Source organism: Harpia harpyja, chromosome 8 (genome assembly GCF_026419915.1).
Source record: "Harpia harpyja isolate bHarHar1 chromosome 8, bHarHar1 primary haplotype, whole genome shotgun sequence".
NCBI classification, from domain to species: Eukaryota; Metazoa; Chordata; class Aves; order Accipitriformes; family Accipitridae; genus Harpia; species Harpia harpyja.
The window spans coordinates 43,425,937-43,451,438 of NC_068947.1; positions in this window are offsets into that span (position 1 = coordinate 43,425,937).

The following is a 25,502-nucleotide window of genomic DNA, read 5'->3' on the forward strand; positions in this document are numbered from 1 at the left end:
CATGCACTGAAAAAAAAATCTTGCAGTATAGCTAGAAGAATTATTTGGACTGTATTTAGTTATGAGAGTTCCCTTCAGACATCAAAAACAGATTGAGAAACATGGATGGAATAAAAAGAGCCTAGAGTGCACCCCATCAAAAGTCCTAGGCTAAAAAAGTGTTGGAAAAATTTACTTTGACTCAGTATGAACCCAGGAAAAACTTTCTTCATGCCAGTAACATGGTGCAAACTACCCACAGCGTTGTGTGGATTCTCAACCATCACTGTCAGCAAGTCCATAAGCTAGGATAGCAAGGAAACAAAGTAAAGTCAGAGCAGAAAAAGGTAATTGTCAAGGGACAAATTTTCAACATATCAAGAGCAGGCAATCTGAACAATCAGAGTTACTTACAGGGCTGCTGTTTTTATCAGACCTTTAGAAATCATTCTACCAATTAATTCTTATGCTTCAGAGATTTTTCCATCAATCAATCAGATAGGGAAAAATAATCAAGTAATATTCAAAAAATATTAGAAAAGTTGAAGCACACCTCAAAGCTGTCCCTCTACCTTGCCAGTTTCCCAGTCTTGTTTTTTTTAAATTGAGGTGTACTTTTTACATAAATAGCTTTAATTCTATTGTGCTATTCATCCCTGACTCCATCTCTTGCAACAGTGTGAAAGTGACTTTTAATTAGTTATTTTCCTCTTGACACGATACATCAAGAACATATTCTAGTTTTTTTATTCAGTGAATTTCCCTGCCTTGTATTTCCTCATGAACAATACTGTATCCTCTGCCTTCTTTCTCATCCTCACTCTTATACTGCATTTGCTCTTTTTGCACACTCTCAGATGCCTTCTTTCCTAGTCCAGCTGACATGCAGAGTTCCAAGATAGGAGAGTGAGACTAGAAAGAGTGTGATAAGCATAGGAAACCAAGGAGAGATGGAACCTCTTCCAAACTGCATGTTTAAATCTTGTTTCCTATACTAGACATGCAAAACTACAGCCATAAAGATCTGCAGTAGCGTATATGAAAAGATTTGTAAGTCCATGTCCATAACATAACATACCGTGACAAACATCATAATTTTCCAGTTGCACGAGGAAGGCAAACCTCTGAACGTTGAGTTAGCAACCACCATGTTTCAAAGGCACCTACTGCTGGGCACCTGTTCTATGGAACGAAACAGAAGAATCCACCGTCTGGGGCAAATCACCTCCCCTTCTTTCTTATTCACTTCCCCACCTCATCTAGATCTGAATCACTGTGTTTGCTGGGGCAGCACATAGGTCCACAGTTTAGCCACCTTCTCAGTGGAAGCCCTTCCAGCACTTCTCGGGCTCCTGTGGTGAGGGAACGAGGGTTCCCTCACCCTTCACCACCTCCTGCCACATCATCTTCTCCCAGGTCTGATGTCTCATCTTTTCACACATCTGCCAGCAGAGTCTCACTTCCCATATCTTGTCAGTCGCAGCACAAAATTTGACTTCCTACTTACTGTCTTCACTTTTAACTTCATCAAATTAGTACAGCCTACCCCATGAGCATACCGCCTTTTATATTCTGGGAGTTCTGCCAGGTCACACTTCCACTGGAATGGAATTAGGTCCTGGATTCTAGAGCAAGTCCAACAGTTTTTAAGAGCGTTAAACTGCTGATATCATTTTTCTTAAGGTACAGTTAGCAGAGATGACTGAAGAGTCCCAGGGGACACTGCTGCTTACACATGTATATATATTGAGTCAGTCACGATCTGAGACAGGCATGACTTTGAACAGGTAGAACTGCACTGTTCCAACACTTGTCTTGACCAATTATAATGAAATCTGACAAGAAATAAGTAGTACCAGAGGCCAGAGAATTACTTTCTCAGATCCAGCAAACACAGTTCTTACAGAAGCTTGTTCATTTGCACTGAATATGAAAGTAGAACAAGTAAGGTATGTTAATCCCGATTTACACCAGAGCAAACATCAAAATCAGGTCCAATAGGAGGAGAAATTGCCTCTCTTGAAAGGTGATTTGCTGCTGTCACCAGAGCTAATACAATGCTCTTTTAGTAAACAGCAGCTTTGTCTATGGCTCTTCAATCACAACTTGAAGAAATAACAAGGGAATGTTTCCTGTTGAGTTAGAAATAATAGTACCTTTAGCCTTTACTTACAAGCAATCTATTCACAATCTCATCCCTTATAGAACACCTCTAAAGGCAAATGACATGAAAAAAACTATACAAAAGCACTAAATTATCCAGAAAAAAAAAAAAAGCCTATTTTAATGATGCCAGTACGATGGATAGATGACAAAATTCTGTTTTTTCACCCAGTTGCATTCAATTGCTACTTATCTTTAGAATACTGCTATAATAGTAATCCCTCATTTCACTCTCCAGTACTTGCTTGCTACTCTCTACTCACCAAGATTTGGTTCTGCTTGTCTATACAAGGGTCACTGATGTGGGTACCTTTGAGAGAAACTACGAAATCACACAAACCACGTCGTGTTGTTTATATCAACGTTTTTTGTTTAAGCTTTGCAAACCTGCAAGAGCCCCACACTGATCAGCAAGACTTGGGGTTGATTAGCAATTGATATGATTTCCCTACTGTGACAGAAAGACAAGCCAAAACCCGCAGGAAGTTCATGCTGAGTCCTGGCAGGTCTGCGAAACCCCTGAGATAAAATCCTGCACAGAAAAATGAAAGTCTGAGGAAGAACCACCTCAGAAATACAGCAATGGAGTCAGAGAAAGACATGAGATCTGTACAGCACACCCTTGCCAAAGTCCACAAGGGGAAAGAAAGAAAGAAAGGAAAAAAAAAAAAAGCTAACCAAACACATTACACTCCCAGAGCATACTGGTATAAAAGATAAGCTGTTTGAAACACTAATAAGAAAGAAGGTGTGTTAAGATTTGTTGTAAACAAGCAGGTTAATTTAGGCATTAAAAAACATGGAAGAATAGGGTGAAGAAGGAGGAATGAAAGTGATATAAAGCCTACACCACAAGAAAGAGTGAAATCTTTAAAAAGTTCATATATAGATCTTTGTCTGAACTGATGCACCTTTGGGTTTCACCCATCAGTAGTTATTTCTATGCTGATATAACTCACAAATTAAACTTTTATTAAATGCGTTTAGAACTTTCTATTTTTGCACATTCCAGGCACTTCAGATTTTCCATAACTGTCATCTAGAGAAGTCTCAGTCCTGAAGTACAGTGGGAGAAAAATGTGCACTGTCTGTATATATATAATACATGATGGCTGATCACTTTTATAACATTTATCTTGGAATTCTGGTGACATGAACAAACCACTTGAGTTTTACTTTTGTGGGTTTTTATGGTCAATGCATTCCCCTTGGATAAAGGATACAGACTTCCTAAGGACAGTAATTAGCAACCAAAAATATTGCCCTTCTTTTGTCCTTGAATACAGTATGGTTCCCTGCCACCTTGTGACTGAATACACAGTATCCTTTGTATCATAGGCAGCCAGTATGCCAAACATACGCCCTCTAAAAAATTCTCTAAAACATCCTAAGAAATTTTATGTCAGTATTACCAAGAAATTCAACCATAAATTGGATTTTTTTATAACCCTGCCCATAGCTATTTGATATGGATTATAACTGATATCAGGAAGAGAACAAAGCACGTATAATAATGTTTCACAGAAGATGCAAAATATCACACTATATATATATATATTTTTTTTTTTTTTCAGATGATCCCAAACATCTAGTTATGAGTACATACCTAAATTCCTGTGCAGGTCCAGAGCTTTTCACTCCTCCTTTTTCCATTTTTAGTTACAAAGCAGCTATGGCTGAATATCAAATAGCCAGGAGTTGAAAGCTAAGAACTTGTTTTATGTATTCATTCACTTGAACTATGTAATCCTTTGCAGTTTATTCAGATTTCTGACCACTGACAGGAGTATAATGTGTCATACCTCAAAGCCCATTTTATCAAAACATTACAACGCAGATTTCACAAACTGTGGCTAATATAGTATGTTTGTCAAGCAACATTTCTTTGAAAGTATTTTAATCAACTCTCAATATATTTCTACGTTGTGCATTTAGAAAGCAAATATTGTTTTCATGTATTTTATTTTCAAAAGATACTGAAAGTGTCTGTTGTGAAGATTTAGCTTAAGTTTCTACCTTATTTTAAGATAGAATTTTCAAGAGAGACAGATTTTCTCCCTTTGTAATCCATGTTTAAAATTGAGCTCTCTACTTAAAAAAAAAAAAAAAAAGGGGGGGGGGCAGAGGTCAGAGTGAACATTAAGTAAAGCCAGAAATTACTTTACACAGCTTTCCACATTGTAAAAGGAACTGAATAGGGGAAATATTATAAATAATAGTTACTTTACAATTGCCCTCCAGAGCCAGCATGGCTGAGGAAATGTGGCTCAAAGTTGGCTTTGATGGTTCCATTGTCTAATCCTAAAACCAGTATATAATTCGTGGGATTCATACATACCGTACAACAAGCTCACAGAATTTCACTTAACTCCATTTGCTGATCACCAACAAGGTTTACAAATGTAAAAATACTCCTTAAAAACAGCCTTGATCAACTGAGGAATCATCTCCTAGGTCTCCCTATGCAGCCCAGCTCACCTTGTCTCAGCAGCATCCACCCCATCACCATCCTTCAGCAGCTTTGACTGAGACCAAGCAAGATCCTGGAACCAGTAATGGGCACGGACAGCTTTAGCATCTGTGTGCCTCAGATTATGGTGCTATCTTTCGGGTTTTGCACACAAACTCAGGAGGGGTGGGGAAAAGGCAGCAAGCGCTTGCCCTCATACTTGCCACTGAAGCCTCAGACCTGCAAAGAAGCAAGCACCCAGAGGAACCACTCCACTACCAACACAAAACTGAATTTCACCACCTTCAGCAGTGGACAAAGGAATTTGTTTTTTTTCTCACTGCACTGGCAGAAAAACTTAATTTTCCCTCTAATTTTCAGCTCTGGGCCAGTCCTGGTCCTGCAGCAAACCAGTGATTTTCATTAAGAACCAACCAATCTTGGGTCTGTAAGAATATTACAGGGCTGCAGACCCTGGCAGTCTGCTTGGGGGATTGGAAAGGAGGGAACACAATTTTTTCTATCCTTAACTTTTGAAGAAGATGGAAAAATGGCAAACAAAAGCAAATACATCTTTGTGAGCCTGCAGAGGAACTTAATGAAAGACATGGCGACAAACTCTTTCAAAATTCAGAAACATACACATACACTGGATGCAAAGCTACAAAATGCCTAGCAGAATCCAGACACCGTTGTGAAGTATAGATCTGTCTGAATGAAAAAAATTATTCCCTAGTAGTTTATTTAGCAGCTGACAAGGGGGAACAGAAGATATTTTCTACGATTAATATTACTGAGCCACATATAAAACTGGTCAAATAGTGAAAATACACATTCGCAGATAATTTCATCATCAATTGATTAAAACGGCTTGGACTGATTTTCTGTTCATAAATTTTCTGTTCATCAGTTGTGCTGTTCCTTTCATTCTCTGAACCATGGGTCTTCTATGAAGAAACTAGCAAAAGAGAGCAAAATCATTCCCAAACTGTAAGGCTAACATAGTGGGAAAAGTTAGCAGGTATTTGTGAAATCTGATAAAAATCAACTAACACAAAATCCCACGAGGACACAGAACCACACAATTCCTTTCAGTGCCTGGGGTAACAAACACTGTGTTTTTAAACCCAGCCTTTGTGGAGTTAGCATGTGCCCGGGCCTTTGAACAAAATGTTCCTAAATTCACAATGTTCACAGCTATAGCACAAAGAAATGTAAAGACTCTTGCTGCAAAGGCTTTTAAGCTCACAAAAGGAGGTGCTGCATGGTTTCTGGCACAAGAAGATATAAAAATCATTCATGAGTGACTGTCACACCTTGTGAGAAAGTACAAAGCACCACAGACTTGAAACCAGTAAATGAAACAGAGGCCAAACACTCAAAATGCGTTTTTTTGCTAGTTAATAGAGAGACACAGTGTGACCCAATGCTCGCAGATAGCTTTCAACTGGCTGCTGGATCTACTAGCAGTGCTACAGGATTTTCAGGAATAAGTAGATTTTCAGTGACTTCAGAAGGAAGCTGGTACCGACAACAGAAAAGCTATAGACTGTTTGGTTCCTTCAGAGTAACAACGGGAGGCTTACAGAGATGGGGTCCTTCCTGCATAAGGGGGTGAGAGCAGCAAACAAAAGCACTGGGCATTTGAAGAGGTGCTGAATCCTGAAGAACAGGGCTAACAACCCACTTTGGAGAGGTCCACACCACCCACAGCAGCAGAGCACAGGAAGCCCCCAGCACACAGCCAGAGCCGCTCCGCTCCTGGCAGCTGAGGAGCAGCTCATAGGAGCCCAGCCTGGCTCCCAGCTGCTGCAGCCCGCCAGCGGGACTCGCTCCAGTTCAACCAGTTTAGCATTAGCTCAAGGTCTCCTTATTCTTTACATCCGTTGAATTCATTAGAAAGTTAATTGGAAGGAGGTACATTACACCTGATATTGGCCATTAAAAGGTTAATTGGGATCATTCTATAAGCTAACAGGGAGATAGACACTTTCAAAGGCATAGCTATCCTTCCTAAGACAAACGATACTTGACTTACTCCCAGAACTGCTTCTTGCTTTTTCTTGATTAGCAGAGGGATGCCCAGTGTTTAACTTCTGGATGAGATTAGGCCAAGTAGGGCAAACTGAATGCAAAGTGTCTTTTTTACCTTTCTCAAAAAAAAAAAAGCCAAAAACCAAAAGAAAAAAGTAAATTACGTTTTTCAAATCAGAAAAGCAGCAGCTTGGGAATCCTTGTTTTTCTGACAAAAAAGTTCATACACATAGATAGATACATGGAGGTAGAAAAATAGGTATACAAACAGACACATGCATATAGGGGAGCCTTTCAGTTCAGGTCAACTTTGGAAAAATTCCTGTCTACGTAGCAGTGTTGGTTGGAGATATAATTTTTGGCAATATTCCTACATCATCAAGAGCTCATTTAGATGCAGTTACAGCAATCTAACTGAGCTTTTGATGACATAACTGCTTTTGTTTAGTAATCCAATGTAAATTACTTTAATAATAGTGGTTTTGGCAGGTATAAAGTGTTTTGCTGGACGGTGCTGACACTACAGCTATACTGGCAAGTATTTTAACCTTAGCATGTAAAAGACAGTACCAAAGAAGTAGGATGAAAAACTGTGTATCACAGTAGGGGAAGATAATGCGGACCCATTCGTGGGGCTACTTCCTTCTATTTTCTTTTAGTGACTTATATTTAATGATAATATTTAAGGAGCATCTCCTACTCCCTTTCTTTTCTTTCATTCTGGAAGAAAAGTACAACCACACGTCTCTTGTATGAAACTTGGAGAGAAAATTTAGAAGTTACTCAAAATAAAGGCTAAACCAGCCTGACTAACAGCTGTAGTTATGAAAGGCCTCTTCCCCCCTGCCCCCCACCACCACCTTGAAGAGACACAGCATCAGCAATTCAAGTTCCTCAGCACTAGCTTACAAATGCATAGACCTGGAAGGGCTGATTGGAGTGGTAAAAGAAGCCACCTGCCTGTTCTTCTGCTGGTGTGGCTGCCAGAGCAATACCAGCAAGATGAGACCAGGAAACACCCCCACGCACCACCTCTCACACCAGCACCGCCACGAGACCTCATTCTGGAAAACGGAAGATGTCCTGTTCTGAAGTGTCTTAATAGCAACAAACTTTGCCTATGCTAGGCCTATTCTTGGTCATTTGAAGAAGTTGCACGTACCACTAAAATAGCTTCACAAGGGGGAAAAAATTAAAAAAAGAAAAAAAAAAAAAAGCTCTCCAACCAGAAGCAGCAGCAGGCCGAGGGCTCTTGGTCCTTGCAAACCTCAGCCCAGTGAGGGCTGGCAGGAGCGAGGAGGGACAGGGCACCTGCCTCCCACCTGAGCTAGGGCTGCCCACGTCTTCTGGGGCTACAGCAACCCTGCCTCAAAACCCAAGGAACAGCAAGAATGAGAAAAAAACAGCTGCCTATTCCAAAGACAATACAGAATGATAGAATCTAGTCTACAGATGCCAGGAAACAGTTCTCATTCACAAAAAAACCTACTGTCTCCCTTTCCTGCAAGCCAAAGGTAAAATGGCCTGGTCTTCTCCCTTCTCTTTGCAGGCAGGTTCACACCGGAATTGTTTCATGGGACTCCTATGCAAGAGGAACTGAACTGAACCAAAGCTTAGGTCACCAGACCAACATATTTATTTATTTTCCACATAACTTTCCCAGTTTCATCTCTATGTAAAACAGGCACTCCCCAGAACACAGCTGGCAAAGGACTTCTTAATAACATATACAATAAATAAGAGCATAATGCCAAATCTGCATCTGTTTTCACTAATAAAAGTAGCCCATCTTGCTTCAAGAGCAAGCAGCACACATCTCCAAGAGCAAAAACACACATGTCCCCAAACAGAGCAACTAAATTTCTAGGGCTTTCTTTTGTTCATTTCCCTTGCACACAAATGGATGAAAGCTAAAGGGCGGCATTCAGCCATGCACACCTCTGTACTATAGCCCACTTCCTCCTTCAGAGGACTTCAAAAATTCAATTGACCTTTGACAAAGCAACAAAGTCTTACAAAATACTCTTTTCTGCAGGTTTGCACCAAAGAATTGGAGAAGCAATCAAGCTAGACATCTGCTAGAAGAGCAGCAATGAGGAGCCTAGCGGATATTGAAGATTCAGGTAATCTAGCCCCTCTCTCGAGCCCTGCAAGGTAGAGAGAACAAATACACTGCTGAAATCAATTCTTTATTCAACAGATGTTTTTAAAGCACAAACTGAGTGGTGATTATATGTACTATGTTCTTTTCAGAAAGAAGATTTTTTTTTTTCTCCTTCTGTTTCATTTTTACCAAGTGGGTACAAGAAGCCCAGCTCCATCCACTCTTTAACGTGACACATCTGTGTACTTGCAGAATGCTGAAAATACATGAAAAGCTACACAAAGAGAAGGAACACAGAGCCAACAAACCCAAGTTGAAACCCCATAACAGTTTAAAATTCAATTTTAATTTATGTTTTTCTAATTGCTCAGGCACTGAGGCTTTAACACAGAGACAGATTTCTGGCAGAAACTTTTTCACCATTTGAAAAATGTTTCTAAATATTATATCATCAAGAATTTTATAAAGGGAGTACCTGCTGGAGTCACAGTAGAGAATATTTTAGTAGTCTCTCCATTTACTGGCAGAAAAAAAGCAAGAACTAACTTCCACACCTTCACTCACCCTCTCTCACTCACTATTCTCACATCCTACATTAGAGTTTACATGCCTCCTTTCTTTTGTACACCTGATCTGCAAATTACTTCTGATTTGATGAACAAGCATGGTCACCAGGGTATCTTTTTATTTGCAACCAAGACCTTGTGGACCTGCTAGAGAGAAAACCACTGATTACTATCAATAGGGCCTGTATTTTGCTATACTCCTGGCTCTCTCAACTGTAACTTTTTTGTACGCCATGCAGAGCTTGTAAAATCCTGTACAGAAAGAATGGAACATACATTTTAAATTGTATAATAATTATCTAATAATGCCCTCCTTTGGCTCTTCTCAATCATCATTTCCTTCCAGTCTGCCACTGTTGTAAATGTTCACCTATTAAAAATCAAATTAGATAAAGTCAAAATTGCTTAATGAATTTTTGTTTATTTTTTAAATGTAGAGCTTTTCCTTCTGTGCCATACTTTCCAGGAAGGTGTAGCTTTGGTTGCAGTACCTTCTGTATCTGTTTCAGACTTGCTGTTTACAAGAGAGGTGGGTGCACCTTCCTTGAAGCACAATACACTGTGTGCCTTTTCCTCAGCACATTAATCAGGGCCTACAGTCAAATTCCAGCAGATTTAGGGTTAGAAAAATAGCACTTCCTCCTGTAAGCAGGGGAGATGTGGTAATTCCACTCTTGGGCTACATTACAGCCTCACTAAAGTGCACATCAAACAAAACACAGTTTCTGTGGGCTTTGGGCGGCATGGATTTGCAAGCTCCAGTGGAGCAAATCTCTTGCCAGGCTTGACCAGACAAGCTATATGTAATGAGGGCAGCCATACAGCTGTTCCTTTGTGTCCCCTTTGCCATCTTATCCTCTGACAATTATTTACAGATTAGTTATAGATTTGCCAGCTGGCTGCAGGCAAAGAAGCCTCCTGGATAATTCTAGATGAAGAGAAGATGCTGATAAAAAATGAAATAATTTTTTAAAAGGGGGAAAAAAAGCTTTTGGGCAGCAAACTTCTCTGTATCCATTTACTAACATACTCTTTACACCTCTAAAGAAGCACTTATGTTTCTCTAATGAGTCACAAAACTAAAAAATAACAGATTATTATGACTGGAAAAGGGTAGGGAATGAGATGAAAAGTGACTTTGCTAATTTTTTGCCTTTCTTTTAGACATCTTCAAAGGAAAAACCCTGAAACTAGGAAAAGAAAGGTACTCTGACTCTCTAGTAACAAGCATAATTTCAACTCTTTTGGTATGCAAGTATTTCAAGCGTCACACAATGTTTCCTCACAGATGTTTTTATTAGACTCTTTTCCAACAGTAAAACAAATTGTAATTCTTAATCTTGCACCAGAATAGCCAGCTTTAAGATTAAAGCATTTGCTCTGCTGTCATAAAGACACCCTTGGCCCCATTTTGCTTATCCAGTATTTTCTCCACTGCTTTAGTTCCACTGCACATAACGGAGTTATTTTGCAGTAAGTGGGAACAGAACAAGGGAGACGTATTAAGAAAGAAACTGCCATTTGGGTCTGTCCTTGAATACCCGGGGTCTTACACAAACCAGGGAGATGGTGGGGAAGGAAATCCATGGAAAGACCCTTTCAGAAGATCAAAAACTGTCTTTGACCATCATTAAACCAAACTTACCAACCACTCCTGTACTTCAATCCTACCAGCCAGCCAGGACATTTGGTAATACCAACGACCTATTTAGGCCAACCTAACTCAGAACTAAACTTTCTCTTTTTTTACAAAGAAAGGAAGGGGGACAGAGGAGAAAATGGGAACATGGAGTGGGGGAGATGGTGGGGAAAGGGAAACCAATTTCAAGTAAGGTCAGTGACATCAACTGGTCAGATCACGGTGAGCCACAAAATCTCCCTCAAAACAAAATTCTCGACCTATCCTGCACAGACTTGCAAAGAATAAAATAAGTTAAACCTCTCCTCTTAGAGTGGCTCCCCCTCAGTGTGTGTGTTGGGGGGGGGGGGGGGGGGGGCACTTTGGGGCTTTCTTCCTTCTTTCTGGAACTGTTACCGCAGAGAGAATATCCGATGGACGGGCTGGGGGAGGAGATTTCTTTTCCAGACGCCCACAACTGCTAGGGAGAAATGCAAAGGCGGGTCCCATCTGGCAGGGCCCTCATCAGCCTACTTTTAAACCTGGTGTATAATTAGCCCTAAGCAGATTTCAACAATCTGGCATAATTTTAACTCCTGCCACCCCGCGAGCAACAGGCAGCCGGAGGGAGAAGCACGGCCGCCACCCAGCCCTGTCCGTGCCTGCCCGGCGAGGGGCCTTGCCGAGGCCTGCTCACCGCACCGACGGCGTCAGCCTCTGACTGCAGGGAGAACGGAGCAGGTGTTGCCTCTCGGCGTGCGGGGATCCCCCATGTAATTAATAATGGCGATTAAAGCAATAGGTGGAGGTCATATTAGAACAGCAATGCTGACTAAACCCCTGGCTCCCGCAGAGCATTCGATACCGTTGCTCAGAACATCCAGCGCAAGAGTATCCAGGAGCCACAGTTGCTTCAGAAGACAACACAAGGAACTCCGAACAGAGCAGATATCAACTTGTAATAAATAAATGTTTCTTAATCTCACTTCAAAACTAAGAACACAAAGGAAAGGAAGAAACATGTCTGGGGTTGAAGAGGAAGAGTGCTGCTTCTTCACACATCTAATATTTCACTGAGGTTTTCCTTAAACAATTTCTAACAAGCTGTGCAATTTGCCCCAATCTTATAAAAAGTGTTCGAAAAATATTTTTAAAGTGCATGCAAGCAGTAAATAAGAAGCAAAGGTGAATGATTTTACTAGAGTCTTGATTTGTGTCACAAGAGACGGAAAAAAGTACCAAGGAAAAACTCCAGGGAAATCTATCATTTTATATCACTGTTAAAACCACTCCTGCCCACGAAACGCAGAGGTCCTTGACCCAAAACACTGCAGGGTGCTGACAACATACCATCGCTATCTTTACAGAGGTGATCCTTAAGATATACCAGGTATAGCATGTTGCAGAGTCTGCAACATAAAATAGAAATGGAGTTCTCTCATGACAAAAAGCAGTTTTCTTCTGTACATCTTTGTGCCTCAAATTTACATACTTTCATTTCACAAAGCCAAAGGACTCTCAAGAGTCTGGCTGCATAGCATCAAATGCAAAAGAGATTTAATCTTCAGATTTGTGGGAATTTAAAGTTACAAACACTCTTTGTTAAGCATAGGTCTGAATACTGTCTTTTATTTACACACATATGTTTATTGCAATCAAGTTTGTAAAAATCTCAAATTAGTTTAAAGGCATGGAAGAGGTGTTTGCCTGAATTGCTCATGGCTCTATAATCTGTTTCAAACCAAAATTGCTTTGATTTATCAAAACCAAAAACAGATTGATGTAAACCAATTTGTAGTTTCTTGTTTTCCCACCATTCCTATGCCCAAAATTCCCATGTACTACTCTTATCCAGGTTTGCATTGATGTTCACAGACATCTAAGGTTTCTCCTAGGCCATTTCAGGCCTGTGTATTTACATTTCTCAGCAGAGAGCATCTGAAGAATTTGCAGAGCAAAGACACAGTTTAAACATAGGAGAAAAAACACACTAACCAATAAGACTTAAGCATGGCATTAAAACTCAACAGGTGTCTGCATGAATCAGAGCCATATATCTGATCACAAGCAAGAAATTCTCTCTGCTTCTACTTAAGTTCTTTTTGCGCGGGGTTTTTTACATTTAAAGTAGTGTCAGCAGATGCATAAGTTTGCATTTCATAAAATAGATTATTTTTGTTGACACAACAGACATTGTAGAAGGCTGACAACGATAGAGCTGAAAATCACAGGCAAGAAAAATGCTCAAGGCCTTTCTCACATGCACAGGAGGCAAATTGTCTATTTTTTTCAACTAATGCATTTTAGACCAGTTTAAGATCATACTAAGAAGAATCTAGTTATTACCTCCTTGTTTATGTAAGTGCCTACTTAATGTGAAAGTCAAATGTAATGCAAAAACTTTCATTGCAGCAGAAAATGTCTAAACATGTGAATACATTCAAACCCCCAAGGGGCCAATAATACTGTCCAAGGAGTCAGTCTTGCAGAACCTAGACTTCAAGCCAAAGCTGTTTGAATAAATACTTCTCCAGCAGTCTTATCTTTTAACAACATAATAACTTTTGCAAGCATCTTGTATATTTACTACTTGTGAGTAGTCACCAAAACCTATGAAAGGCATGATGAACAGAGAGAGACTGAGGAGCCAGCTAACAGGGACTTGACTCCATTTGGGGAGGAGTAGCCAAACAGTGGCATATAGAAGGACAGTCTCATAGTTTGATTGCTTATCTAAGAATAAAGAGAGCTGAGTTTGGTCCCTGGCTCAGCGACAAAGCTTTTCAATACCATTACATAAGATTCCTCCATCTGAGAGGAAGGGGAAAAAAAAAAAAAAACAAACACAGAAAAAAATGCTTTCTTACACATGGTATGTGTAGAAGATTATGACATCCACACCCATTTTGTATATAAGGCACCCATTTTTCCGTGAAGTTTCTCAGATTTCCTCTGACGCCAAAGGAAAACCCATTCGAATATCCTATTACCTCAACAAGCATCCTAGTCACTGGTAAACAGAGTAAGAGGAGATGCAAGAAATTCCTCCTTCTCCTCTCCAGGGATGATATCTAATAATTTCCTTTACTTTTCTTCTAAGTGTCCATAAAAGAGTGTTTGCTTTTGTGTCAAAGAATTGGGGAGCACAAAAGAGAGGAGTGAGTCTGAAAAAGGGTGGGATTGGTTTTCTTACCTATTTGGTTTTCTTCTAGATTTATCAGGTCAACTGTCTGACCTTACAAAAACAACACCAAAAACCAAACCACAAATTAACTAATGCTGTAGTTCATATAATCATATATATATATTACAACATTTTCCTGGTTTTATGTATATAAAGTAACAGGAAAATATGTAACGGGGAAAAAGATAAAGCTTTGGGGCTAAGGCACAATGCAGGGGAGAAACAGGGATGTACAGAACATGCACAAGGCTGGGTAACTTCAGAGAAGACATTTAACCTCTCCATTACCTAGTTTCCCTCTAACAGAGACAGAGCAATACGTCCTTACTATCCAAATTGTTCCCCTGGTTAACACAAATACTTAACAGCAGAATGACTGGCATACCAGCTCTGGCTACTTCATTCTATACCATTTCATAAAGTTTTATTTCTGCCATCTGTGTATATCCATACTTAATCACTGTCAGTTCTTTTGTTTTCCAACATGAAGTATAATGAGACATTTTTCCACAAAAACTGTGTTTTGGCCAGTTCTTTGTATATGGGAATTCAAACTACTGAACAACCCTCAGAAATCATGGAGCACTGCCACATGCAATGGCCTCATGACATCCAGACGTTTAATCTGAGATGCAATACAAGCAAGGCACTGCCAAAGCATATGGACTTTTTTTGCAGGACCACGTAATGCCTTAATCTCTACTCCAGCTGCCATATCTCCATCTTGCCTTCCGTCCTCTGTTTCCAGGGCTTGGGAGAGTGGACGGGGGAGCTTGGCATGGAGTTGGGAAGCAAGGGGGGTGGAATGGAGCTGAAGGAAGATGCCAGCAGATCTCCATCAAGGGCCAAGCTTTTTTCCCCTCCTCCCCTAAGTGCTCAACAGCTATTTACAAAACAAAAAGGTTGATTTTCCACATACTAGAGAGAAAAATTGTGCCAGCGTAGGTGTGTCAAGGTAGAGAGTAAAAGGAAGTATCACAAGAGAACCACTAGCATCACGAGGGGACTAGTGGCTGCAGGAAACCCTGGTGCGGCCCAAGAGCCCTGGGCACATTAATATCTCCCAGCACCGCTGTGCTCGCACACGAAGGGTGGCCGTGCAGCTGCCCTGGCTGCTAGGTCTGCCCGTGGGCACGGCTGCACCCCACTGCCTGACCTCCGTCCTGGGCAGAGTGCCTGCTGCACAGGAAAGCAAAAGCAAGGTTTAGGGCACGTCAGGCTGAGGACCACCCCAAAACCTACCCTCTGGGCTGAGTAAGACATCCAACAGAGACCCACAGTAGAGAGAGCACCTACCGAGGCCTCGACGGCATCAGCTCTCAGCCTGTCATTTTGGAGTCTTATGAGGGGGAAAGAAAAGAAAAAGCCAATGTAGTCTTTCAGCTGGTCTCAGATCATCTACCTCAATAATATTCCCACTCTCTCTGTACAAGGGGTGCCACAGCAATCTCCTCTGTCTCCGACCCTTTCAGAACAAAATAAAATATTGACGCCTGATCACTGCAGATCTGGAGAACAGGAAAGAGGATCAGCTAAGGTATTTGTCCTGCTCCCATTAAAGTCAACAGCAGCCCTGGCATCAATAAAAATCTGGAGAAATGAGAGACAAATGACAGCTGTTTCATTGCTTTGAGTAAAGGGAAGTGAAATCTTAATATTGATCAGGGGAGGCTCATAGCTTTCTACAGGAAGTAATCAAACCACCCTGCAAACACTGGATGGCAAAAGTGCTAAAATTCCCCCAGTTTGAATGAAGAAATTTCAAAGTGAAACTCGGACGTCAGCAAGTTAAACTATATAGCTACCTTTAGGAGGTAGTGGTCACAAAATTGTATCCTTGACCCATCAGCCAATACACAGAGACAATACAATATTCTTTCTCAGCCAACCTAAGGAGAGGTCAATAAATTCAGACAATGTGCCTGCAGATAACTGGGCTTCTCATATTTTTTGCATGAATAAAATGACTACGCATAGTGAAAGCACACTCAAGGCTGAGACATTTTTTTTCCATGAGCCTAAACAGAAGTTGACTTATGAAAGGTTTGCCTGCACATAATACTACTACCTGTATATTGTGCCAATATGAGCAGGGAGGGAGAGAAAAAAAATTTCCTCCTTCTAAGGAAGGAAAGAGCTTTTCCCTCAGCCACATCCCAACACGTTTTTGCATTTTTTCCTTTTACTGTTTATGAGAGTGTCAGCAAAGGTCTTTACTAAAAGATGAAATTGTATCATTTCCATTTTAGCAAATACAGAACTTTTATTTGTACAAAAACCTCATGTTTTCCCATTAGGCCCCTGTAAGGAAAAAAGAGTTGTGATACCATGCATACGTGCAATACAATGTGCATGACGAACATCTGAAAAAAAGCCCAAATCTGAGACAGATGTAATAAGAGTTTTGCGGTAAAAGCTATCAACGTTAACATACTAGTTCTAATTTACTCTACTTCATGCATTTAAATTTATTAACTTCAGGCCATATGTTGGCTACAGAGTGTGGCTCTGCATTCCTGAGTCAGTTGACAATGAACAGTTAAGTTCCAATAAATTGGAAAGGTGAAGTAGGGTGAGCCTAACTAATGGAAGAAAACGTTGCGAGCGCAAATCCAATACACCACACTAGAGCAGCAGCAGCACAAAAATATTCCACCATATGTTTCAAGGGCTGGCTAAAGCTTCATGCAGAAAGCTTTGATGTTGCCTCTGTAATTGAGAATATCAATATTTCCAGGGTAAAAAAACTTGTTTCCATCGATTAAATACTTGATTTCCAGGCTTCATGTCAGAAGAATGTCTGCTTCCTCAAATTCACTCCACACCAGCTACTGTTACTTTGTTTTAGAGCATGTAAGATGGAGGATGTACCACTCTCTTGTGTTTTTGGAACAGCGCAGCTTTAGGCTGAAGGGCAAATTGGATGTATTGCAATTTTCTAATTCAGAAGCCATCTGTGCTCTCTTTTCATCAGTGCAAGTGGAAGAGTTGCTTAAGAATCAGATAGATCCCAAACATTTTGGCAAACCGAAAAATGCACAACTATCCAAAATATACACAAAACAAGGCCTTATCAGTGGTGAAACAACAGCACACCACATAGCAAAAGCTGACTCACAAGAGCCACAGAAAAACAAGACCTAGAGGCAATAAAGTGAAAGGACACACCTGGGGATGACTGGCTCATCTTCCTCCTTTGACTTTCCTCAGTCCAAAGCTGCCTGACTGCAGTTCTTGGGGAAAGCATGCCCTTTTTTGGAGGAGCAGAAGGGGAAAACTGAAAATACTTGACTACCACAAAATACATAGCTCTAATACTCCCCCCATCTGGTACCATGTCTGCCACTTGAAATCAAGCTGCATGGAAGCTGACCACAGTATCTCAGGCATTGGGAGCAGAAGCAAGGAAGCAAGCACACCAGGAGGTCAAGACCAACATTTTTCAGACATAAAAGAAGCCAGGATTGTTACAAGGAAAAGCAATGGAGCACCAAAATACTTTGAAGAATCTGGGACATAAATCTGCACTCAGGCACTGAAACCAAGAGCAGCCTTGTTTTCCAGAAGTTTCTAAGTACATAGGTCCTCCTCCACAAGAGAAGGCCAAAGGTGGTTTGGGGGAGTCCAAATGCATGAATGCCTGTCTGCAAAACTTGGGGTCCACCCTCAACATACATAAGAACCCTTTCTCCATCAGGGCACTGCAGGGCCCGGGAGAAGCAAGGGGTCCCCCGGGAGCAGGGCAGGAGCTAGGAACATGGCAGCTGGGGGCACCAGGGCAGCCCCAGGCACCTCCCTGGGGATGGGGCAGGCTAGGCTGGGATATGGGCTTAGCTCGTCAGGGCTCATGGCTGGGTAGGGGGGAGCTGGAGACCAGTCCTGCTGCAGTGTTTGAGGCAGGAGCTGATGGTCCCAGGGTGCTGACATGGGGTCCTGGGACATGGGAGGCTCCAGTAGGCTGAAATTGGGTCCTGGGCAGGGCAGCAGGAGCCCTCAGGGGGCTGGGCAAGGGACAGTTGTATTGGGTTTGTGTGGCAAGGTTTTGGGGGGGGGGGTTTACAGGGGTGGCTTCTATAAGAAGCTGCTGGAAGCTTCTCCTGTGCCTGACAGAGCCAATGCCAGCCAGCTCCAAGATGGACCCACTGCTGGCCAAGGTCGAGCCCATCAGTGATGGTGGTAATGCCTCTGGGATAACATATTTAAGAAGGGTGAGAAGTTGCTGTGCAACAGAAACAGCAGCCAGAGAGGAGTGAGAATATGCGAGAGAAACAACTCTGCAGACACCAAGGTCAGTGCAGAAGGAGGGGAGGAGATGCTCCAGGCACCGAAGCAGAGATTCCCCTGCAGCCCATGGGGAAGACCATGGTGAGGCAGGCTGTCCCCCTGCAGCCCAGGGAGGTCCACGGTGGAGCAGATATCCACCTGCAGCCCGGGGAGGACCCCACACCGCAGCAGGTGGGTGCCCAAAGGAGGCTGTGACCCCGTGGGAAACGCATGCTGGAGAAGGCTCCTGGCAGGACCTGCAGATCTGTGGAGAGAGGAGCCCACGGAGCAGGTTTTCTGGCAGGACTTGTGACCCCACAGGGGACCCACGCTGGAGCAGTGTGCTCCTGAAGGACTGGACACTGTGGAAGGCACCCATGCTAGAGCAGTTCATGAAGAACTGCAGCCCGTGGGAAGGACCCACGTTGGAGAAGTTCATGGAGGACTGTCTCCCGTGGGAGGGACCCCACGCTGGACCAGGGGAAGAGTGTGATGAGTCCTCCCCCTGAGGAGGATGAAGCAGCAGAGACAATGTGTGATGAACTGACCGTAAACCCCATTCCCTGTCCCCCTGTGCCACTGGGGGGTAGGGAGAGAATCCGGGAGTGAAGCTGTGCCTGGGAAGAAGGGAGGGGTGGAGGGAAGGTGTTTTGCAATTTGGTTTTATTTCTCATTGCCCTACTCTGGTTGATTTGTAATAAATTGAGTTAATTTTCCCCAAGTTGAGTCTGTTTTGCCCATGATGGTAATTGGTGAGTGATCTCTCCTGTCCTTATCTTGACCCACAAGCCCTTTGTTATATTTTCTCTCCCCTGTCCAGCTGAGGCAGGGGGGAGTGATAGGACGGTTTTGGTGGGCATGTGGCATCCAGCCAGGGTCAACCCACCACAACAGTCAGGGCCAATAGTGTCCTCAGGGCCCAAACATTTCATACCTCATCATATTTTGGGTGTACCTAGTAGGGATTTCTTTTTTTTTTTTTTTTTTCCTCCGTCCCCTTTTTTTTTTTAAAGTTCAGAAGGGAGCATTTTCAAAGCAGGTCTGATCTCCACTTTGGTGTGCATCATTGAGCAGCCTCACAGCAAGATCCCTTCCAAATGAAATTTAGCTGGGAAACGCACACCAGCATGGGACCTAATGCTCTGCGTCTGTGAATGGCCATTCAGTGCGCAGGTGCCAGCTGAAGGCAGTCTAAGGCAAACATGCCTGAAAATACATACACCCTGCATAACTTGTCCTCAGCACTGTTTTGATCTGTAGATCCTCCTCTGTTTGGTGACATTGCCACAAGCCACCTGCAGTAAACCTCCATGCAGAGCACAGCCCTCTCCTTCCCTTCTGCTCCCCAGTAAGCAATGGATGGGATGTGTCCTAATTTTACAGCTCCTCGACAGATGGGAAAAGCCTGAATTAAAGTGATCTCTATAAAGATCTGTAGCTAATGCTTGTGATATTAAAGACAAAAAACCCACTCCCTGCATATGTTAACATAGTTCTACTTTGTGTGGTTAAAAATAGAAGTTAGTCTGACTTTAGGGATCTGAACTTAGCCATACTGTGCACACGCACTAATTTCTATTTTTTGTTAAATTAAAAATTGGTCTATCTGTGCCACTATTTCTATCATAAAAGCTTGAGGGACAGCTATACTGTGAGGATTAAAGGTAAAAGCATCATGAGGCAGAAAGTCCACTACTGTTAGCAGGGAGAACCCACCTTCAGTCAGAGGCCCCTGGGGCACTAGATATAATGCAGAGAGGACAAGAGTGTCCTCCCCAAAGACCTCACCACAAAGAGCTGTCCAGGAAAATGGTGAGAATTGATCCAGTAGAAGGGAAAAAAAATGAGGAAAAAGACACGGCCGTAACCTCCTCCCTTCTCAGGAGGAGAGCCTGGAATATCTCAGTGCTGCCAATCAAGGAGCTGTAGTCAATATGCCTCATGAACCACAGCGTATAAAGGCACATCTCTATGCCCTTCCTCTCCATGCCCAAACTCTCCCTTGTCTTCTCTCCCCCTCCTTACAATAAAAATTAAAGCACATGTATGACTATTGTAGAGTAATACAATAGTGGCAAATGTTGCAACAAGCAAAAGCAGTGTCCTTCTGGTAAAGTTACAGCCCCATCCTCTCCATTTCACTTTGCAGAGCTTGGGACAGACACATCTGCTCCACTTTGCAGGATTCTGACATACTGCACACCATTCACATGCACTTCAGCAACACCAAGCTGCACTGTACCTTTTTGGTTAGGTTGCAGATCCATAGCACCCTCTAAGATGAATTTTACACAAAACCAAACCAATATTTAAATAGACACTTCATCAGGTTTTGTTTTTCCACATATCATGAAAATGAATATACTAGGAGGGAAAGTTAACGACCAGGATAATCATGTTTGTTGTAAACAATCTTCTGCAAGATTAAGTTAGCAAGAAAAAACCCACACATCTCATTTCTCTGTCATGGCTAGCATTTTGGCAATGGAGAAAAATATAGGTGCCAATCTAGCAAAACCTCTTACACATGAACAATTTAAGTGGTACAAACTGCATGACCCAATTCGACTGCACAAGTACTTGCAGAATCTGACTTTTATTTTTTAAGTAAATACTTAAAGACTGACAAAATATAGACATCAAGACATAGAAAGCAAAAAATAAAGACAGAAAGAAATCTCAAATCTCAATTTGCACATTTCCCCACCTGTTAAAAACTCTATTCTGTTAAGATATTGCCATTTTGCTACCATTATTTAAACTTGTAATACTTGAAGGGCTGTTTCTAAAAACTCATGCTCTTTAGTGTTTTGTCACACTCTGGTTTCATTAAAATAGGATTATAATTCCAGATCTCATGGCTGCAAATAAAAACAGGGTGACTCTATATAAACATGAAAAACAGAAAACTAATTAATACTACTGACATTTTGCTTTATATTTTCACTATTTCACATCATTTTCAGTGGCATAATATTGAATATTTGGCCAATAATTCCATTCATATATTAAAACATAATCTAGACAGGAAACTAGATATAGATTGTTAAGAAAACTAAGGGCATTTGGAATTTTTTTGTGTGTATATATACATGCACACGTGTGTGTATATATATTTTACCATGAGGTGAATTTTCACATTGATTTTGACATTAATTTCATTCTTGCTAGTTTTTGCAACAGACTGCTTCATATAATGCTGACATAATCCCAGATGGTAAAAAAGTTTAAACACTGGAAGATAAAAAAAATACTAGCTGTGGATTAGAGATTGTGCATATTACATACCGATGATGTATACCTAAATTTACGTCACGTTTAATTGAAACCTTTCATTTCTTTTCTAGATATTAATGTCATACGTTAACAGAAAATAAGAGGCTGAAAGCCTCTTACTTCCACGCTAGGTACAACAGCATTTCTTACAAGCCAACCCACAGAGAAACACTTTACACAATGGCCTTGTAGAAGGGACTACGCTTCCTTCAGCTCTGCATGCACTGGTGAGCATCCTAACAGTAGTTAGACAAATCATAGGTTGCTTCCGATGATTTTTTCCCCCAGTTAATGACTTATTTCAAACCAGATCTAGCCCACTAATGCATTTCACATTGGGTAAAACAATATTCTGAAGAGAAGGACTTCCAGTAACTTCTAATTTAAGCTGCAAACTAATCAGCAAAGTAGGCAGGAGAGTTGCTGGCTAGAGAACTTGACTCCTCTACAATACCTTTTTATGCTTTAGCTCTGCAGAAATTAAAGGATTGACACAAGAGCTACTGCATAAAATGTGCACTTTTTTTAATTTGCGGGTGTCAGCCTTGATGACAGTAAAGATTCCTTCTGGTTTGAAGTCTTTGGAACAAATAACAACAGAGGGAGACATAGCTTCACAGAGGATACTACTAAAACAATCATTTTTCCTTTCACTATTGTACCAAACAATCACCAAACAAAATTGCCTTAGCATAAAACTTGATTTGAACAGCTCTTTCAGCAACATAATACATAATACCCAAAAGAATTCTCCTAAAAATAGCAGCAGATTTTTATCGGCTAAGTTATAAACAAATTCAGATACAGTGAGATGCAACCCACCAGTTTGCTCAAAACATGATTTTACTTTATTTGTCCAATATTCAAGAACGTTCCTTTGATATTTTTTCATTTGTGCCTCTCAATACAATTAGGAAGACCAAGACAGGGAGAAGGGAGACTTGGGACTGAAGCCCAGAGAATAACACATAGCCCCACTTACTCACAGCTGCTGCCACCAGTTCCCCCTGCAGAGAAATTTTAGGACTGATAGGCCTGGAGAATGACTGGAAATGAGGAGGGGCAGGAGCAGGACTGTATGATGGGCAAGTGCTGGTAGCTCTCAGATTAGCTAGTCACCACAGCCCCAGCACCCATCTCTGTGCAGCTTCTCCAGACACCCCAGCTGCAATACAAAGGACAGGCAATAAATCCCAGTGACCCACAGAGGTGGCATAGGAAGGAAAGACTTCATGTCTCCTACAGGCTTGTCAACTACAAGCTTCTAAACAATACAAAAAGGTGCACCCAAAACCATCGCATGGCCACCAGCCTGGAGGAGGTGTTGAGGATCCAGTAACTGGCATCCCTTGTGTTAAGTATCATGGCACAAAATCCTGCACAGACAACTGGGACACATGCATCCTGGGGCCAGCCAGCTGAACAGACTACTCGGTCTCACACTCCTGTACACGCATACTTACAAGCAGCTGGATGCAGAAGTACAAATGACTGAAATCAGTTTTGTTTTAAAATGAAATCATCTTCCCCTCCTATAAAGTCTCCAAGATTTGCTACATCACGGACGTAATAGTGAAACATTTTCTTACAGTCTCAAGGTACAAAACAGGTCTTGGAGACCCTGAATCTGGCTTGGAACTAGAGTCATCAACAAAAGTCTACAAGAAAGGCTTAGAAGTGACATAAGAAAGACTTTCCGTAGCGTATATTCGAACCTGGGAATACAGACCTGAAAAAAAAAGCAGCCCATTCTCATAAAAACTCCCAAGTAGTTTAGAAAACTAAAGCATTGAAAGAAACTCTAGCAGACTTGCTAGGGACACTCTGCCCTAACTCTCTTCGCAATTAGGTTTCTAAGTCAGAGAGGAATGCAGCCTAGGAAGTTCAGATAGCCTTGTTTATAAACTCTGCCATGAGATAAGATTTGCCCATTCCTAATTAAAGCAGGAGGGTATATTAACAGAACAGTGGTCAAATCTGGCTTTCGACATGCTCTTCTACTCTTTCTGATCATTTTTTAATGTTCCTACTCATCCTGTTTCTTAGAGCCAATGTTACACTTACTATCTCCTGTTTATTGCAGTGTCTTTTTTTATTTTATGGACAAGCTTGTTTTAAAACACTTATTAGCAGTGTTTTCTGTTTGTTAGGGGACAGAAATGAAACTTTGCTCTGAATTGCTTCCAAAAATTATATAAAATATTGTCAAATCTGTTAAGAAACAGGTTGGGTTTTTTCCACTTTTCAGAGCATCAGCATGGAGAATTGATTAGAGGTAGATTTTCCATTGTTTAACAAACTGTACAACATCTGATACTTTTTCATTATAAAAGCTTAAATAAAATTTCAAAATTCCTTATGAAGTCAAATACAAGGTGGGGATACCAAGTACAAAAATATGTTACACTAAAATATTTCACTTCAATATATTGTTTTGTATTCATTTTGATATGCTTAATATAAGCACCTCACATATTTTCGTTTCAGTTTCTTACACTTCCTCCAGAAAAGGGGAAAATAAAGAAAGATCTAAAAATAGTATATATTTTTACAAAAACAATTTCCCAAATTGGAATGGCTACAAGATAGCTAATTATTAACACTTAGCAACTTAGGTAACATGAAACCAGGAACACAGACTATATATGCCTACTAGAAACTCATATGTAACTCCAACAAATTCTGAGGCTAGCATTAAAATTAGCAATACATCCCATTAAAAAAAAAAGTATGGAAATACTACTTAATAAAAGGAGATTTTGGTATAACCCTGAATACCAAGCATGAAACTATTTCACACTATAAATCCTTTAGCTAACCAGGCCCCATGTGAAATGCTGTTTTTAAAACCTATAACCACCACATTTAGGATTAGACAACAGAAAAACAGATGCAAGTAGATGAGACCAAAAGAACTGAACTAGCTCACAGATGGACAAAGTCAGCCTGCAGCCAAGGACCTGGAAACATGGGCAGAAGTCTCTGCTCTCCTACAGACTTTGCATAACCCTGGCCAGTCATTTCACATACAGTTTTGCAGTGTGTCTGAGGCAATCTGTCAGGGGTGAAGTTTCATGACACAGTCTCTGCTGAAATAGGGGACATTCTGCCCTTCTTCAGCAACAGCCACCTGTAGCACATATCTGTTTACTTCCTTGCTCCAGCACAGATGCTTACCTGACCACTGCAAGCTGGGGAGGTAGAAATCCCTGCTGAAAACACCCTTGGTTGCCAAGTTAACTTCCCTCTGGTTTAGGGGTCTTAGGCTAATGTACAGTGCCATCAGGCAGTGCTGGCACAAGGGAAATGGTGACAACACACAGCTAGGACACGTGAACTGAATCCTCCACTTCACAGGCAGCCTGTAACTGGTTTGGCACAGTGACACTACCACAGTACACCCTTCAGGGCTGGCATCCACCTCCTCCTCCTGTGACTTTCATCCTGCCGGAGCTCCTCTTCTCTGGCCAATGACACCTCACACCTTTCATCTCGGCTGCTCCCATGATGGCAAAAGCCCTGATGTCAGTCAAAAGGAGTTAGATTATTTTTGCAAATTAAATAGTGTTTGCTTCCTCCATTCATTTTGCCCCAAATGCACTAGGGAATTCCTAACACAGACAGCCTGGCTGTGGAGTGGGAAAGGTAACCTTTAATGGTGACTTGGTGGCACCATCGAGGCAGTGTATACCATAGGATTTTATCTCTTTGAGCCAACCTATCTCCAAGTCTTGAAGGAATAGAACCCTAAATAAGACACCCATAAAGAGAAGATAATAGTACCTCCCTTTATTTGAGAGATGTTATGAGGATAAATACATTAAGGATTATGAGATGTTCAGATACTATGGTAATAGGGGAGATAA